The 18,019-nt window shown below is 58.1% G+C and overlaps 1 protein-coding gene across 17 annotated transcripts in view; it reads left to right on the top strand.

Moving 5' to 3' along the window:
- MEF2D (myocyte enhancer factor 2D) overlaps positions 1–18,019 on the top strand; it is a 103,341-nt gene that overhangs the window by 12,766 nt on the left and 72,556 nt on the right. For 10 of the 17 annotated variants that reach the window (XM_069795601.1, XM_069795600.1, XM_069795597.1 and 7 more), the window contains exon 1: positions 5,718–5,874. The exons of 2 other annotated variants lie outside the window; for them this stretch is intronic. The gene's annotated coding sequence lies outside the window, so the exon portion shown is untranslated. Of the gene's footprint in view, positions 1–5,716; positions 5,875–6,236; positions 6,314–18,019 lie in introns of those variants that run through there. 5 more of the 17 variants (XM_069795599.1, XM_069795598.1, XM_069795595.1 and 2 more) reach the window with 4 other exon arrangements.

The raw sequence follows: 18,019 nt of genomic DNA, 5'->3' as shown, positions 1-18,019 counted from the left end.
CCCCGCCCCACCTCTGCCCAGTTTATCAATGCCAGTGGCCCAGCGATGTCCAGGCTGGTCCAAGCCTCCAGCCAGCCCTGGTAGCCCGGCTCGATGCGGGGGGGGTGTCACCCTCCCTTTGCCTTGGTGTCCGAGCGGTGTGTCGGAGAGGATGAGAACAAGCTGTCCCCGCAGCAGGTCCCGTGCTGGCCTCGGGGACACTCATGCAGGGCTGCCACTGCCTGGCCCCCGCGAAGGGGTGGCCCTGACTCAGTTCCTCTCTTGGCCGCAGATGGCCTGTGGGACTTTGGGCAGGACGCAGAGGGTGGCTGCCTTCTGGAAGTTGCTTTTTTTCAAATTTCCCCTCCCTCTTCTCGTGGTGGCTCCTGTTTGAGGGCTCGCCGCGATGGTTCCCACTCACCCATCTGTCTGCCTTCGAACGCAAAGCATTTCACAGGTCTGGCTGTGAGTGCGACAGCGCAGGCGCTGCCGGCGGCACTGAGCAGGGGCTGGGGATGCTCGAGGGGAGGAGGTTCGGGGCTGTGAGTTTGTGCCCTGGGAAAGTGCCTGGGGAGCTGATGGGCAGCGCATTTGCACTCAGCTTTGCACCAAAATCAGGATCAGAGCCAGGAATCTCTGTCCCCCAAGAGCCAGCGCTGGTGGCACGTTGCCCAGGCTTGCCGGCCTTGTGTCGAGGATCAGGGCGAATCCCGTTTTAAGGCAAAAGGTTATGGGCGGGAAGGAAGCAATCATAAAGCAAACACCACAGCGTTCTCCAACCGCACATGGCTTTGGCACAATAAATAGAAGGGAAAGGACAAAAATAGCCCCCAGGGTTGCAGTGTGGACAGAGAGAGGAAGCAGGGCTGTTTCAGGGCCGGGGGGTTGCTCTCCCAACCCACCCCAAAGCCCTGAGTCACGGGTAAGTTGATGTCCTGCGGCGCTGCAGCTGTAAGACAATAGCCAGGAGCAGAAATGATGAGCGGGCTTCAGGGAAGGCACCCGAGCCCTTGCAAAACTCACTGCACCCCATGCGTGAGCCCTTGCAAAACTTGCTGCACCCCACACCTTTGCAGAGGTCTGGCACTTTCCCTGCATGCAAATTCTGTTCCCAGCCCTTAGGACCCAGCTGAGCTGCACCTTAATTTGGGCATAGGCAAAGCCCAGATATAAAGGCACAAGGACTGGCAGCCAGGAAAAAACACCAGGAATCTGGCTCTGGCTTTTGGAGCCGGGTCTGTGAGCTTGCACGTCTAACGCAAGCTGCCTTCCCTGGCCGCCAGAGCTTCTGGTCCCCAGTTGGGGTGGGTTTGGAGAGTGGCAGGGAGGGAGGATTGCAGGCATGGACCTGGAAGCAAAATGTTTTCACGCTCCCATGCAAGGCTTGCTACGGGAAAGAAAAAGCCTCATCTCACCCCCTCTGCTTCACCCTGGAGTGACACCGGGAAACACCTTCCCGGCTGCACCAGGACCTCGGTGCCATTTGGGTGGGTGGGGTACAGTGGGGTCTGGGGGGGCAGCACCCCCCCCAGGGCTCCCACACACCCCTCCCCACATGTCCCCACTGCTGGGGTGCGCAGCTGGAGCCCTCGCAGGGCCCTGCCGCTTTAAACCTGTCTCTCCCACGTGCTGTCTGGTTGTGCTGGAGACGGTGACGCAGGCAGGACGTCAATGGCCGCTGTGGGAGAATTTAGACTTGGAGAGGAAGGGGGGGGCAGGGAGGAAGGGACCGTTTGCAGGGAGCGAGGGGGCCATGAGGCCGGTGAGGGTGCACGGCCAGGGCAGGAGGGACATGACCCCCCCCCCAGCCAGGGTCCCCTGGGAGCATCGCTGCCGGCTTTGCTCCATGCAACTATCCCCCCACCAGCAAACGCTGGGGCCTCCGCCAGCTGCCAGGGCAAATAATCCACCTCCGGCGTGCCCGTGCCGGGGTGGGTGACGTGGGGGGGGCTGGGGTGGGCCACGTGAAGGCGACGCTTCCTCGCCACCCGCATGGCACCACCCCCTCCCCACATCATCATGGCACGTGTGCCACCCTCGTCCTCTCCGCGGGTCGGGTGTGCAGCGAGTGTGCCAGCCTCTGCGCCGCGCTGCGCCCTGGGCATGCGTCACCCCGCAGGCAGGAGGGTCGCGGGTGCCACAGGGAGAGGGGCTGGCAGGGACCCTGAGGGGGTCACCGGGGCTGTCCCTTGGCTCAGGGATTGACCCTGTGAATGCATCTCGCTGCACAGCTCCGGCTCCTCTTCCCGGTTGGTGTTTGGTCCCCTGTCCCCAAAGGTGGGCTGTGCCACCGCCGAGGGCATTGTCACTCACCCCCGGGGGTCAGGGTCCAGGTGAGGTGGGGCTGGCAGGAGACACACATCCCCCTCCCTCACTTTAAGCTCTGCAGCATCCCAAGGGCGGCGGCATTGCCGCGGGACAAGCTGGCTGCAGTACTTCCACGCCAGAGAGTGATGAGATGAACCGCAGACTTTGATTCCTTGCTGCATCTGACTCCGATCTTTTTAAGAGCCAAACTGGTCTCCAAAACCAAGGTGGGAGCTCTGCTCCCACTCAGCTCAGAGGGAGGAACAGTGGCGGAGAGAGACCAAAATTTGCGGCAAGGAGGGTAGAGCTGCTGCTCCGCAGCACAGGACACTGCTCTTGGCCTCCTGGCTTTGAAACCAGCCTCAACTGCCTCCTCTCCCATTCTCCCTGCACTTGGTGCAGGAAAGGAGCAAATATTTTTCCCACTTTAGGTTTTTGGCTGTCTTATTTTCTTTTTTTTTTGGTAATAGCCTGAGGGTGTAGGTGGCTGCATATCTTGGAAGACCCAGGAGTCCTGCCTCCTACCTGCTGGCATAGGGCAAGGGAAAGCAATTTCCACTGTCAAGAGGCTGCATACCAGCTGTACGAAGCCATCAGCCTGGTGTGGGAAGGGAGTTACTCAGCATTTGGTTCCCAAGAGAAAAAAAAAAAAAACAAAACCAGCTCTAACTGACTTTCCAAAATACTTTGAGGTTCATAGTAATGTTCTCGTCTTCGTCTCATAAATATCCTGGGTTGGATCCTTCCTGCATTTCCACCCCGTAGCTCACGGAGACACCGGAGCTTGGCTGCTGCGCATTATTATGACTATTTTTATTTTTTATTTCTTTGGATGCATGATCTCAGTTGATTGGAAAACAAACGCCAGAGAATCCTTGAGGAGAGACTGCAAACAGCTCTTGGTGAGATGACTAATCCCATCTCTATCTAAACCAACAGAGTGCTAAAAATAGCCCTATTTCTAACAATAAATATAATAAAATATCTAACTGACAACAAACAGCCCCAAAAAGCCAAACACACTGAAAAGTCCACTAGAAATACATATCATGATGGGGGAAGGAGCCAGCAGGAAACTGTGTCACTGAGTCAGAGGGGTGATGATGGCAGAGGTACCTGTGCCACCTGTGATGCTTGAGTTGGATCTGGCCTCTCCGTCGAGTGCGTCTTACCTCTTGCCCTAACAGAGATATTTGTGCCTTTGCTTAGTTTGTCCCAGATTAATGCGGGCAAAGGTGCATGGCTGTGCTCCAGGATGGGGTGCATGCACCATCCCAGAGTGGCTGGCTGCGGCTACGCCACCATCCCGGCCCCAAGGTCCCTCTGTCCCCTGGGAAGCGCCAGAGCAGGACCCCCTTCCCCAGCTCCAGGCTGCAGGTCTGCTCGCCCTGCCGGCTTTCCCTGCAGTGTTTGCTCCCTGCCTGCGAGACGAGCCGCGCGCTCACCACACACCTCGGATAATTCGCCGCCTACTTTCCACGCACCGGGAACCTCCTCCCACACCCAGTGTGTTGCAAAACGTCCCCTTCGGCTGAGTCACCGGCGTTGGGGAACCTCTTCCTGCCCTCCCAGCCCGGGACAAGGCTCAAGGAAGAGCCGGCTGTGATGAACAGCCCCAACAGGAGCACAGCCTAGCCCCGGCCTCCCAAATCACCCTGGACCTTTGGGGACGTAACTGTTTTTTTTGCGTTTGTGCAGCACCTTGTGCCGTGGGGGACCAGGAGGCTGGCGCGGGGGGACTGTGTGCCACTGCGAGATGGTTGATGGTTAATGGTTATTATGGGCACAGTCTTGGTAAAAAGGCAATGGCTGGCTTTGCTCCCCCATCCTCAGCAACTCCCCTGTGGCTGCTTTTGTGCTCCGGGGATGTTGGGAGTGCCTGTATTCTCAGTGCTCCAACTGGATGTGACCCAACAGGGCTGGGACATCCTTGTCACTGGTCCCCAGCCCCTTCCTGCTGGGACAGTGGCCTTGTGTGTGACACAGTCATCACTCAGCATCCCTGCCTTCTGGGGCATGAGACTCCTGCCGCACTCGTGCTGGCTCCATGCCACCAGTAAGGGAAGGTGGGCTGCACATCTGCCGGTCAGGTGGGACCCATGAAACATCTCCCATGGAGGCTCCAACCCCTGGCACAAGCTTGCTTCCACCAGGCGCAGTCCCACGCCAGCTTGATTTTTATTTTTACTGCTTTCTGTGGCACGTGGGAGCCTGCCCAGGCCCGCCATGCCACGTGCGTCCCTGGGAAAGGAAAGCCTGTGCCCCATGCTGAGCCCGCGCCGAGTCCCCGCTGTGCCATACGGCACTTCTCTGGCCAGTGCTCGGTGGCAGGAGAGTTCGTCCGGTAGAAGACCCAGCACCTGCCGTGCCCCTCGGTGCAGACCCAGGGGTGCAGGCAGGAGGTCTGCATCCTTCCAGCCGCTGGCCCCTTCTATAACCCCAGCCCCGAGGCTGCCGGTACCCGCTGCCGGTGCTGCCCTGACGCTGTGGCTACACAGCACCAGACAAGGCGGTGAGACGGGGATGGCACCAGGTCCCCAAGTCCCCTAAAAATCAGAATCCACAGCGCCAAACAGTCCTGGTGCAGAGCGAGTGCTGCAGTGGGAGTCATTGTTCAACAGGTTGGATTTCTTGAGGGTAACCACAGAGCAATTTATCCAGGTTGAAGCTACTGGAGGAGCTGGAGGAGAGGGAACGTAATGCCCCGGCTTGGAGCCGGGCCTGGGCGTCGCAGCCCTGCAGCCAAGGAGCGCAGGAAGCCCTTTGCCATGGCCGGTCGGTGCTGGTGGCGTGTGCTCGGCCGCCTGTTCCTGGCACAGGGGACTCGGTGCTGCGGGGAACGGTTGGGGCAGGGCCGGCTTCGTGCCGATGTCCTGCAGGACACGAGAGGCGAGAGCAGCCCCACGGGGCGGCTTGTATGGGGGCAAGGCGGGCTGCGTCGTACCCACGAGGGGTCTGTGCCAGCGCCCGACACTTAACCGGGACCTTTTGCTGCCTCCGAGTACCGGATCCAGCAGCTCTACTGCAGAACCGGCCATTTCACCAGGGCGAGGGGTGACTAACGTGCCCCAGCGTGGCTTCTGGGGACACTCAGCCCGGGGTTCAGGGCCGGGACACCGACGCTCGTACCCCACCGACCCCACTCCCCTGAGCCCCGCGTGTCCCCCGCCCGGGAGCTGGGGGCAAACCCCACCTTCCCCCCCACCATCACCCGCGGGGGGGTGGGCTGCAGACGGAGCGGGGGGCCCCAATCTCCCCATCCTGCTGCCGCAGGGAAGCCGCGACACGAGTGGGGCCAGACCCCGCGGGAGGGCGCGAGGAGGGTCGCGGCTCCCCCCCTCCTCCGGCGCCGGCTGTCCCCATTGCTCCCCCCCGGCCCCGGCTCCCCCCTTCCCCCGGCCCCCGGCTCTGCCCCCGGCCCCGCTCCGCTTCCTCCCCGCCGCCGCGGCCATTGGCTGCCCGCGCCGCCGCCCGCGCCCTGCGCCGCGCCGCGTCCTGACGCTGGGCTGGGCCGGCCCCGGCGATGGTCGCTCCCCGCCGGCTCCGCCGCAGCCCCGGGAGGCGGCTGGGCTCCGCGCCCCGCTAGAGGTGGGTCCCCGTCCTTCTCTCGGGCTTTTATTCTTTTTTTTTAGACGTTGGGGTTTTGGTTCTTTTTTAAAAAAAAATTTTTTTTGTAACGTCTTTGCGATTCTGGCGTTACTTCCCCCGCCCCGGGCCGCGCCACCCGCCTTTGGGAGGGTGAGGAGCTCCGTCTGTGTGTGTTTTGGGGGGGGCCCTCTGGTACCCCCCCCCGCCCTCCTTCGCTGCTGCGCGGTGCCGCCCCGAGGCGGCGGGGATGGGCGGCGGAGCGCGGCCGGAGCGCGCAGCCGGCGGGGGCGGAGAGCACATCCTTCCCCCCCGCCACCCCCCCACCCCCCCCGCCGCCGCTTCAAAACAAACCGTCACCAAAATGGTGCAGAGGTGAAGGAGGGAGAGGGAGGAAGGGGAAGAAGTGTCGCCTCGGCCTGGGTGCTGCGGGGGGGGACAGGTGAGAGGGGTGCGGTGGGGAGGGGGACGCGGGTGGGATGTGGGCGCAGGGTGCGATGTAAGGGGATGGGTCCCCCTGCTCGGTGGGTGCTGCTGATGGGGTGGGGGCAGGCACTGGGGTGTGGGGGGTGTGTGTGCTCAGCCCCACTGTGGGTTTGCAGCCCCGTGGGACCCCCGTGGTGACAGTCCCCTCCGCAACACCGCAGCCGCCCCAGCGCAGGACCTGGAGCGGCCTCGCAGGAGCGAGGAAGAAGTGGGGCCCAGAAGCTTTCAGGGGCTGCCCTCCCCGGTGGGGCATGGGGTGATGATAAGGGTGTTGGGGTGGGGGGAACTGGCGGTGGAGGGGGCCACCAGCGGGGCTCAGGGTGCTGGTGGGGGGGCTGTGGTTTGATTGGCAAGAGCAGCTTTTTGGAGAGCCGGTGGTAAATCGGGTCCTGGAGCTTCAATGACTTGGCCGGGTGCCGGCACCGGAGCTGACAGCTGTGATTGTTTGTTCCTCCGGGGCCGGTGGCGGTGGCAGTGGGGGCACAGCACCGCGGCTGCCATTTGACAGCGACCGGAACGAGGTGCCGTGGCGGGGGGGGAAGCCCCTGGTACTGTCGCCGCGGCCTCCCCGGGACATTGAGCGTTTCCTTGCCTTGGCGGTACAAGGCGGTGAGGGGCTGCACGATGCCGGGCGAGGGATGCGGTGGACAGGGCGTCCCAGCATCTGGGTGCTGTTTAGCATCTGTAATGCTTGTTTGCCAGTGGCTTATCTTCTTCCTAACAGCTTGCCCCCTTGACTTTGTTGTTGGCTTTTATTTTTTAATTTATTTTCATTTTCTGCAACCCCCCCCACCCCCGCGCACAAGAGCAGCACACACCCAGTGAGACACATGCGTGTGCACACACACACAGCTCTTCCCTCCACGCTCCAGGATCCCCATGACACCCCATGGCTCTGTGTGGCCACGACCTGGGGTGTTGTGTCCCCCCCTACCGCTGTCCTCCCCGGCTGTCAGGAGCTGCCACGCATTTTTGGCCGGTGACCTCCCCCTCTCTCCCCCCCCACCCCCCCAAACTGCAGGCAGGGGTCTGGGCAGGGAGGCAGATGCTGGTAAGTGGAGCACAGCTGGTGCAAATTCCCCCAGTGCCTCTGCTTGCCCGCCCCCGCCAGGGAAGGCCTGATCCTGCCTCTCCAAAGCTTCTTCTCCTGCAGTACGTGGCCCCATGTGTATTTTCAGGCTGGTGTTGCTCTGCCAAGGTGGGTGCTTTTAAACCACTGTCCCAGGACAGCCAGCCCGAAACCTCACTGCTGAAGGGGATGGGGCTGTGCCAGACTCGGTGTGACAGGGATGCTGCAGCAGCTGCATCCCCTCATCTGGATGAGGGGCTGCGGATTTTGGGTGTAGGTAACATTTATTCTGGGTATTTTCTTGCCTTGCCTGGGCCGATGCGGTGCTGGTAGCCATGGCCTGGGGAGCGCTGGGGCTGTTCATGTCCCTTGGGAGCTCAAAGTGAGCTGCCTGCCCTCCCTTGGGATTGCTGCCTGTGGGCTCTTGAAGGTCACGGACCTCTCGGTGGGCCTCATGGCTTCTCCTTTCCTCTCCCCCCCCCCCTTGCCCTTCAGCCCCTGCAGTTGTCGTGGCTTTGCCAGGCTGAGGCATCCGCACTTGTGCTGGGCTGGGAGCAGGTGGCTGATGTGGTGGGGGCCGCTGCTCGGGTTTCGCCGGTGCTGCCAGCACGGTGGAAAAGCACTGTCGCCTCCACCACGGCAGGGATTTGATGTGCTCGTGTTGAAGGGGCATTAGCTCCCGCGTCTGGTGGCTTGGCTCTTCCACTCCTGCCCCAGCTCCCCCGCTCCCTGGCACAAACTGGCATGGGGGCTCCTCGTGCTGGGCGGTTTCATCCCTGCACGTGCTCGGTCCTGCTGGGGGGCTCCAGGAACCTTGGGAAGTGCCGGCTTTGTCAGTGGGTGACCTTGGGCATGTCCCTTTGCTTCCCCATGCTTCGGAGTTGCTCTTGGGAGGGGAGGTGGTGTTTAATGTGTTTAATCCCCCCCTCCTCCTCGCTGGTGTGGGGCTCTTGGATCCGCTTGGGAAGTGCAACCGCGGAGCTGGAAAGGGCTGTTGCTATTTTATCCTGTCCCCGAGCGGGCAGGGTGGAGGCACGGACAGTGCCCGAGTCGCCTGGGGTGGATTTTTCCCAGGCTGCCAAGTGAAACAAGTGGGGTCTGATTCTCATTTAATGCTGCAGCCCTTTACTGCGACTCTGGCAACGTAAAGGAGCCTAAATATGGTCATAAACCACATCCACTTCGAGGTCCCTCCGTGCTGCCAGGGCAGCCTAACGGCGGCTTTGTGCGAAGGAGAACAAAGCCGAAAGGGTCGGACGAAAAGTATGGGAGCAGGACCCAGCTGCCACGGTGCTGGTGCGTGCCGGGAGCCGCCGCTGGCAGCTGCCTGGCAGGGAGGTGTCAACGCTGGTGCAGGCCCCGGCTCGCAGAGGAAGGATGAAAGCAAGGGTGGGTGGGGGATGTCGCCCGGCTCATCCCGAAGGACCAGGAGGGCTTTGACCAGAAAGGGAGGGCTCGGTTACAGGGTCTGCCACTGTGACCCTGGGCAAGTCATTTAAATCTAAAAAAGCATCAGCGGTGAGGGGCAGGAAGTGCTTTACCCTCTTTTTGCCAAGCCGGAGCACTTTTTGGGGTCAGGTCGGCATCGCTCGGAGCGTGCCGGGAGGGACCTGCTACGGGATGCTGCATGGCGTGTCCCCCCGCCGCGATGGATCGCAGGGCTGCGGCCGTTTTGTGGTGGCTCGTTTGGGAACAGAGGGGAAAGAGGGAGAGGGATGTGTGTCGTTGGCATCGCCCCCGCTTTGCTGGACTGCTGCCGCCCTGCCGGGTGCCCCCGGCAGCCCAGTGCCGGTGGAGATGCCGTGCAAAGCCGCGGCGGTGCGAGCCGGCCCTGGCCAGCCAGTGCCCAAGGCTTGGGAAGTGAGCAAACAGCAATCCCGTTAAATCCCGTTAATACCCGGGAGTGCACACAGGGGTGGCCCAAGCAAGGCCGTGGTGAACTGATGGGGGCTGCCGTGTAGATGCCGTGCCGGACTTCCCCATCTGCAACCAGAGCTAAAAATATCCCCTCTGCCTCGCCCCGTAGCCATCCCATCTGTTTGGAGGGTGAGCTCCTCGGGCCAGGGACTCTTTCTTATTTTTATAGCTATTTTGGCAGTTCCTAGAGGCTGAGCCATTTGGAGTTCAGAGGTGACTCTATTGCAAATGACAGTCGTGCCCCCGGGAAGGTACGGCTCTGCCGCTGAGCCAGACGCGGTGAGCAAAAAGCAAGTGAGTCAGAGCAGGGGCAGGGAGGAGGAGGATGAGGAGGAGGACGGCTGGTGAGGGAGGGGAGGCGCGGAAACGCGCGTCCGTGCCGGGTGCTGGGTGCCGCGGGGTGGGAGCCGGGTGCCCCCCGCCGCGCTCACCCTCTCTGTGACGGTGGGACTATGGGATGCATCAGCCCTTCGCCTCCCCGAGACGGTATTTATTGCTTTACCATCCAACGCGCCTCTCAGGGTTTTGGTTTTCTTTTTATTTTTCCTTTCCTTTTTTCCTCTAATTAGAGAAGCTTTCAATAAAAAGCTGAAATTTGTTAATCATTTTGTTTGATCAGAGCTTAGGCAGTGCCGGAAGACCTCTAGGTTTTTCCCTCTGCCTTGTTTGAGCAGCAGTTTGCTTTTCCTTTCAAGATGGATCTAGCCGTCTGCCTGCCAGCAGCTCTACCTCCACAGATCTGTCGCTTTTCATCTCGCACTCCAGTTTGGTTTGCTTGTGGGTTTTCTTTTAATTTTTCCTTTTCCTTCACTCCTGGTGTCTCCCTGCTGTAGCTCCCCATGGCTTGAAAAACGGACAAGAGCTTGCATCCTTTAAAAAATTTAAAAAAAAAAAAAAAAAGGTGCCCATGTGGAGCGAGGACTTGTTAAATACATGGGAAATCAATTCGGAGTGATTTATTTTGGGGAGGGGTGGGCTGTACGTTTGCTTTCTCTTGAATGTTGGCTAAAAAGATGGGGGGAGTGGGGCCTCTGAGCTGCACGGGGAGAGTTTTTTGGGGAAGCTCGGCCTGTTTTGGTTCATGCCAAGGCTGGGGGGATGCAGCAGCTGCTCCCCAATTCCCTGGCCGCTCTCTCCTGAGCTATAGGTGAGCCTCTTCCCCTATATAAAAGTGGGGTGGTAGGTATGGATGAGACGAGGTGCATGTGATGGTGTTGGGGCTCCTCACTGCCAGGGTCTGAGGGGTCTGGTTGCGGTGAGACGTCCCGGCTGCGGTTGAGCACTGGGATGCCAGAGCAGCTGCCGGGGCCCATTTTCGATGTTGGGCGCTACACCGGTACCCAGTGGGGCTTTTAACAGCTTTGCGCCGCTCCAGTCCCCGAATCGGTGGGAGCGGTGCCGGGGTGGGTGCCTTGGTGCATGCGGTGAGGACGAGCTGGTAGGGCAGGGTGATGTCCATGCCGGGATGTGTCAGGCTCCGGCCACCACCCAGGAGCCACCCCATCCCGCGGTGTCCCATCCCGAAGCAGCCAGACCGGACTGCGCCGGGGCCGCACGTTTCACTCTGTGCCGAGCAGGACACGTATTATTTCACAACGTGCAATTAGCCGTTGGTTTTCCTGGAGCTGGCGCACAGCCGTGCCCGGTGGCTGTGCGTGGAGCGGCTCAGCAGCACCCGTGTCCCCGACCCTCCTTGCTTTAATTGAACAGCGCTAATTGAAATCCAGAAGGCGGGAGCTGAGTCCTTGCCGTCCATGCTGACATTGCCCCGATGCCCGGGTCCTGCCGGCTTGAACATCTCAAGGTCAGAGCCGCGCCGCGGTGTCTTCGGGCTGCTGCTGGGCATGAGCCGGCGCGGGGTTGAAGCGCTCCCACCTCCTGCCTTGAGTCAGTGTTGGTTTGGGGTTGGAAAGGTGGTAATTAAATGACCTATTTCTGGGCAGGGAGGAAGAGGAGGAGGAATCGTTTCTCTTTCCAGAACTTCAGACAGCTTCCAGCAAGTGTCCGGCGCAAACCCAAAACTGCTTGGAGGAGGAGGTGCCTCCAGCTGCCCCCCAGCCGGGATGCTCGGGGCGCGGGTGGGGGACTGGGTGCTGTGGGGAAGGGTGATCTCCTGCTGCAGCACTGCTGCCGCATCGGCCTTTTTTTGGAAGGAGGCAGGGCAAAGCCATGGCTCCAGATTTTTTTTTTTTCAATTTTTCTTTTTTTTTTTTTTCCCCAGCCCCCCAAAAAATATATGGTAAAGAGTTTTGCCCACAGGGCCAGGTCCCTGATGCAAACCCGCTCTGGGGCTGCAAAGGTGTCACCTCTTGTAGGCTCATCTGGGAAGGCAGCAAAGGGATTCCTCCTCCTCCTGCGATAGGGGGGGTATTGTTTGCATCGCCTGCAAGGCCAGATGCTGCACCCCGTGTCAGGGTGCTGGGGGCTATTGGCACGGTGTTACCTGCCCAGGAGGATGCAGGGTAGAAGGTGTTATTGATGGATATAAGCAGTGGTTATAAATAGCCCTGCTTGAAAGTTTTCATCTTCCTTTTTAAATGAAAGTGCCTTTTGGAACAATGTGACTTTTCTCCATCCTTTTGGAAAGCATCTTTTTTTTTTTTTCTTATTTTGAAGATGAAACTTTTTTTTTTTAATAAAAAGGAGAATTTTTCCTTTCCAATTATTGGAAGACTTCAGGGAAAAATTGCTAGGTGCCGCAGAAACAAATACCCAGGAACACATCCCATGTCATGCAGGTGGGGAAAATATGTGGGGTCAGATTTGTTTGGTTTGGTTTTCCTCAAAAAAGAAATTGAGAATGGAAAATGTTCATGGCATCAATGAGAGTTTTCTATCAAAGCAGTCAAAATTTTGGGGGCTGAAAAAACAGGGTTTGCTTAAAACCTGCTGCATCAAGCTTAAAAAAAAAGTTAAATAAATTAAATAAATTGGACGAAGGACTTCTGTTTAGTAAAAAACTGGCAACGTTTCTGGGTTTCTGTCTGGAATTTTTTGGTTGTAAAACCTGAAATCCTCCACCACCCCAAGCAGTAACCTTGAGACACAGTGCCGTAGCAGGAGTTTCCACTGACAGGGAAGAAAAAAAATTAAAAAAACCAAACCAAAACAAAACATGGATGAATTATTTTGACTGGCCAGACTTTTTTTTTTTTTTTTTTTTTTTTTTCCCACGAGTGCAGTCACTGAGACGGTCCCATCCTGCAGCCCCAGGCTGCGGTGGTCTGTGCTGAGAGCATCTTCTCCTGGGAGCAGGAGGTAAAATAGGGTGATCGGGAGCTGCGGCAGGGAATGGCGTGCGTGCTGCTGGTCCGTGGTGGCATCCATGGGAGAGGACCTTCTGCAAAGCTCGGGGCTGCAAAGAAATGAGTGGGTTTTTACCAATTTTGAGGCGATACGGAGGCAGAGAGGGACTGTGTGTTTGCATAACCATAGGTGGGGTCTGAGCTGTCATGTATTGTCTAAATATTGTGATAAATGTCCCTGTGGACCTGGTACCTGCAGCCTTCCCTCCAGCGTGCGAGCGAGCTTTCAGCTTTGGGAGGAAGAACCCGTCTTGTCCGAGCGCAAGCAGTTGGGGACCGTGGCTGTCCCTGAGGTGCGGTGTCCTGTGGCACCCAGAGCATCCCTGGGCTCCGTATCACCTTGTCCAGGACGGGACCCTGATGCCGCTCGGCTGGACGAGGGGGTAGCAGGTTGTAGTGGCTGAAAAATCTGCAGCTTGTTAAAAACCCCGGTGTTGCCGGAGCCAGCCGGCACCGTCTCCCTGCCAGGCAATGCAGGGGGAATTTTGCCCTTTAAAATTCTGCCGAAGGGAGCTTTGACTGTGGCTCTGCCGTCGGGTGCAGAGCCCAGCACGCGGTGCTCAGACCATTTGAGAACTTGCTGGAAAAACCTTGGGGGGAAGCAAAGTGTTTGCGTGCGGCACTGAGCATCTCCTCCGGTGCTCACACCGCTGGGGAGGTTGTGGCGGAGGCAAGGAGGTGCCTCCAGACGCGGTTATCCCAGGGGATAAACCATGTTCTCCCTGGAGACGTGTGTCTGCCCTTAAGAAAACCCTGCAATAGCAGCAAATTTATTTCGATAACTGGGAACCGGGGTGGAAGAGTTGGGTGAAGGCAGGACTTGCTTGGCCATGGGCTTGGGGCAGTTTTCAGCCTGGTATTCCGGTGAGGAACAGCGCTTGGGATCGCGCAGACGTGTGTGTGCCAGGCTCTCCTTTGAGTGCATGGGCCAGCATGGGGGCTCCCGGGAAGGGCTCAGGGCTGTGGGGTTGGGGTGCAGCTCTCCAGCCTCTTCTCTTGGGTGATGCTTTCCCAGAGAGCTCAACGCGTCGCTGGACATCTTGCTTTCCATGGCTTGTGAGGACTTGACGCCCCATCTCCTGGGTTTTAAGCATGGGGATCAATCACTGATCCATCCCCAACCTCCCCTGACTCGGCACGGCCGTCCTTCCCACACGTCGGCACCGAGCCGCCGGGAAAACTAGCACCTCTCAACTCGCTTGTTCAAAAATATCCCCGGCCCCGCGCGGATGCCGTTGCCAAGATGGGGAGCGGAGCCGGTGCTACCTCTTTGCAGAAATCTGTTGCCTTGCTCGGTAAGTGGGGAGGTTGGGAGCCGTGTAGCGCCGAGCCCCATTGCTTTCTAAAATAGAAGCAGAACAAATGGTTGGAGCAGGATGCTGGTGGTGAAGGCAGCCAAGCCTCTTCCCGCGGCAGCTGGTGGCTGGTATGCCGCTTCTTGCTCCCTCCATCAATCCTCTCCCCAGAGCTGGCGTTTTATTGCAGGGGGAGAGGCGAGCATCTGTCTTTTGGGTCGGCATTTGGGCACACTGGTGCTTTTTGGGGTTAGGTGTGATCCACCTTGTGTTTTGGTACGGTTGAGTTTTAATCGAGCCGTGGGGGTGGTGGGGCAAAAGGGATTTCGGTAGCAGTGTGGTGCCACAGCAGCGTGCACCCATGCGAGATAAGGAGGAGACAGGGAGTTGGGTGGTGCCAGTTCACGAAGGGACTTTGTCCCAAAACAATGACGTAGGTGCTGGATTGAGCCTCGGGCACGGCACGGCAGTGAGTGGCAACCTGGCGTGTCAGATGGGTGAGTACGGAGTCACCGTATCTTCCACCCACTCCTGCAGGAGGGTGAGGGTCCTGGCGGGGTGAGGTCCTGGGTGCTCCCGACATCCCCACGTGTTGTGGGAGCTGCTTGCAGGCCAAACTCTTCCCTCCTCCGAAGGAGCGCGGTTGGGGAAAAGGCTCACTGTGCCCACCTGAGCCGCAGCACCTCGCTGCGCCCTGCCCAGGGTCAGGTTCCTTGCCATCCCACTCTCCTGCAGACGCTGCTCCCGAGTAGGGGACAAAGTCGCGTGTCCTCGCTCCTGCCCGCCGCTGGCACCCGGGAGAGGAAACGGTGAGACGGGCTCTGGTTGCAAATCAAGAGAGTTTGGAAAAAACCTGTTAATTGCCCTTCGATCTTTGAGGTTTAAGGCCAGACGGGAGCATGTGCTTTAGCGAGCAGAATTTCACGCCTGCCTTTGAGCCGAAGAGGGCTGCTCCAGCTGGACGAGATGCAAGTGGGAAGGTTGGGAAGAGGCTTCCCGTAAGGGAAGATGTTCTTGCCTTGTCCTTTCCAGCGGAGAGGACTAGCCACCGCGAGCTCAGCATCCACTTGGGTGACCTTCAGTGCTTTCTGCTTGGTGAGGGAGGAAGGCTGCTTTGCATGCCTTCTCCCCGCGATGCTACACATGTACGCGATGCTACACATGTACGAGCAAACAGGGTCTTTTTGTTATGCAAATGCAGCTTTGTTTTTAGCTTCTCAAAGATAAATACCTTTGAGGCTAAATATAGAGCTCAGGGCACTGCGAAAAGCAACCGTGATGGCTCAAGGGCTGACAGGTTGGATGCTAAAGCTGGCACTTTGGGGTTTGGGTCCCCTTTGGGGACTGAAACAAAATGTTCTGAATTTTCTTTTTTCCCCCCTGAGGTTATACAAGCTTTTTTTTTTTGCACCAAGGAGCCTTGTGAGCCCCGGCGTGGGGTCCCGTGGCTGGTGTGCAGCACCCACTGCCCCGCACCTGGATTTCCCATTTTTGCAATGATGCACTGTGATTTTTTTTTTTAATTTTCTTTTTCCAAGCATTTATGGGCTTGGGAGACCCTTTTGTCCCAGCATCACGCAGCCGTCCGAGGATCCCCACTTTAAGCTGCCTTTCTGCATTGTGTCCAGGTGCTGTGGCTCTGGCATAGGACCAACGGTGATTTCCACGCGCCCTCCCAATGCTGGCCACCCAGGTTTTGCCGTTGGGGTCTTTCTCACACCTTGCAGAGAGAGAAGCCGAGGGGTGCAGGTTGCATGGCTGGAGCAGCGCTGGATGCCATCCCAGGTGCTGTGCACCGGACCGGAGCACCCATTTCTCACCTCCTCGCTTGCAGCCGCGTGCTGGAAGGGCACGTGGGCGAGCGTGGCATGGGGCGAGGCGTCCCCCGGGGCTTTCTGGCTTCCTTTGGGACCCCGTGAACCCGCTCGCAGCCCATCTCCCTCGTGGTGGGGGTCACAGGCCATTGGGCTGTGTTTAGGCAGAGGTGTTTGTGTACAGTCTTATTTTTATTTGTGCGTCTTTCGGAAATTTTTCGTCGCGACGGGTGCTGGTTGCATGCTTGGCAATGGGGCGGGAAGGGGCACGGGGCGGGGGGGTGGAAATGTGGCTAAAACTGGTTTATTTTCTGCTCGTGCAATTTTCCTGTTCCTCTGCTGCAGCAGAGCTTGAGGCTCCTGGGATTTGGGGGGGCCGATGCCCTCGGGGCTCTGGCTTGGGTCCTGGTTCATCCCTCCTGTGGGGTCACAGGTCACCTTCCAGCTTGAAAACTCGGGCTCTTAGGGGCCAAACCGTGATAGCGTGATGCTAAGAGCACCCGGAGGTATCTTATGGCCTTGCAAAAACCACGGAGGAGTGGTGGGTTTTTCTCCCATTGGGAGCTGGGCAGGAGCTCAGAGAGTTCTGCATCCCGTCAGTGATGGGATGCCACTGGACTCTGATGTGGGCAGAGCAAGGTGGAAAGGAAAGTTGGTGGAAAAATAAAGGTGAAAAAGGGCTGGGCAGCTCTTTTGGAGCTGCTTCATTGCAAAGTTGGTTGGTTTTGCCGCTGGTCAGGTGCTGAGCTGTGGTGGGCAGAGCTAAGACCACCCCAAAATAGGGTGTTCCTGCTCGTGGCTGCCTTGGGTAATGCAAGGGCTGCCTGGGAGTTTCAGACTTGTTGCTTTGTCCTGGCAGAGTGGCAGTTTGCATCCTCCAGAACCCTGCAGGGTCTGGAGCATCCATGCCCGGGAAGCTGCTGCCCAAATGATGCCCAAGAGCGGGTACCCTGGCTCCAGGGCAGGAGCTGACCCCCATCCCCTGCATCTCTTCTGCTGCAGGTCAGCTCTGCTCCTCCAACGTCTGCTAATGAAGCCAAGGTGCCGCCTTGGTTGTTTCTTTCTTTTTTTAATTCTTTTTCCCTAAATACATTACCAGCGCAGCTCGTCCATATTTCAACCACCTTCTCCCTCCTGTTCTCGCGCTGAAGTCTATAATGCTGAAATTATAGCATCACCCTCATCACCATGGCAACACGCAGGGATGTATTTAAAAAAAAAAAAAAAGGACCAGAAGCCCTCCAAGGATTATGACTTCAGTGAGGGATCAGGCTGGAGGGGAATCTGGGTCACGGCTGGAGCAGGCTTTTCTTCCAGCCTGTCTTCCGTAATTCCCCTTACTGCGATCAGGGGAACGCATCAGGGCAGGGTAGAGCTGCCATTAGCACCCATGGGTGCTCCCTGGGGGGGGTCTATCTGCCCTGGGAGGTGCTGGGCTCCCTGTATAGGAGATTGCTCGGCACCCGTGTGCACCCCAGGAAAGAGCATCCTCTGCAAGCTCAGTATTCCCACCAGGCTTTTTAATAAAAAAAAATCCAGGCTTTTTAACCAAAAGTCTTTTCTATTACAAAGCGCGCAGTGCCTGCAGGAATGTCAGAGCCACGCTCCCCCCCCCCCCAGTTTGTACATTGCAAGTTTTCTCTCTCATCCCCCAAAATAAATAGGACTCTTTTTTTTTTTCTAATTTTTTTTTCTCCTCTTCTTCTTCTATTTTTTTTTTCCCTCCCTTTTTCCACACCCCCAGAGCCGCTGTTGCTGGTGGCAGGGAGCCCAGACTCCATAGGAACTCAGAAATGCTGCAGATCCAAGCCCCGGCTGCCCTCTTGGTTTCGCAATCCTTTAGAGGGGGGAGAGAGAAGGAATAAAATGGGAGGAGATTTTTTTTTATTTTTCTTTATTAGAGATTTATAGACTTTCCCACCAGTAGGGACAAGGAGCCGGAGCTGAGCGGCCAATTTTCTACAGTAAGTTTCCAACACTGCTCCTCTCCGGCCTCTGCGAAACCCTCTGCGGCCTCGCCTACGGTGGGTTGGGTTGGTTTAATTTTTGGAAAACCATTGGCGATGCTGGCGGGAGGGTGGCGGGGCGAGGGCTGCCGGCACGGGGGGTGACGGTGCTGCTTGGTGTGCCAACACCTCCCATGGCAGCGACGGTGGGTTAGGTGATGCTAACAGCCAGGAAAAATCAGCTCAGGTGGTTTTTCCTGAGCTGTTAAAGCCTTTTTTTCTCCCTGTTTATCGGTCGCGTGCCAACCCTTTGGCT

This window comes from Haliaeetus albicilla, chromosome 10 (genome assembly GCF_947461875.1).
Source record: "Haliaeetus albicilla chromosome 10, bHalAlb1.1, whole genome shotgun sequence".
Lineage (NCBI taxonomy): Eukaryota > Metazoa > Chordata > Aves > Accipitriformes > Accipitridae > Haliaeetus > Haliaeetus albicilla.
The sequence above is the reverse complement of the archived record's forward strand: the minus strand, read 5'-3'. Positions and strand labels throughout refer to the sequence as shown.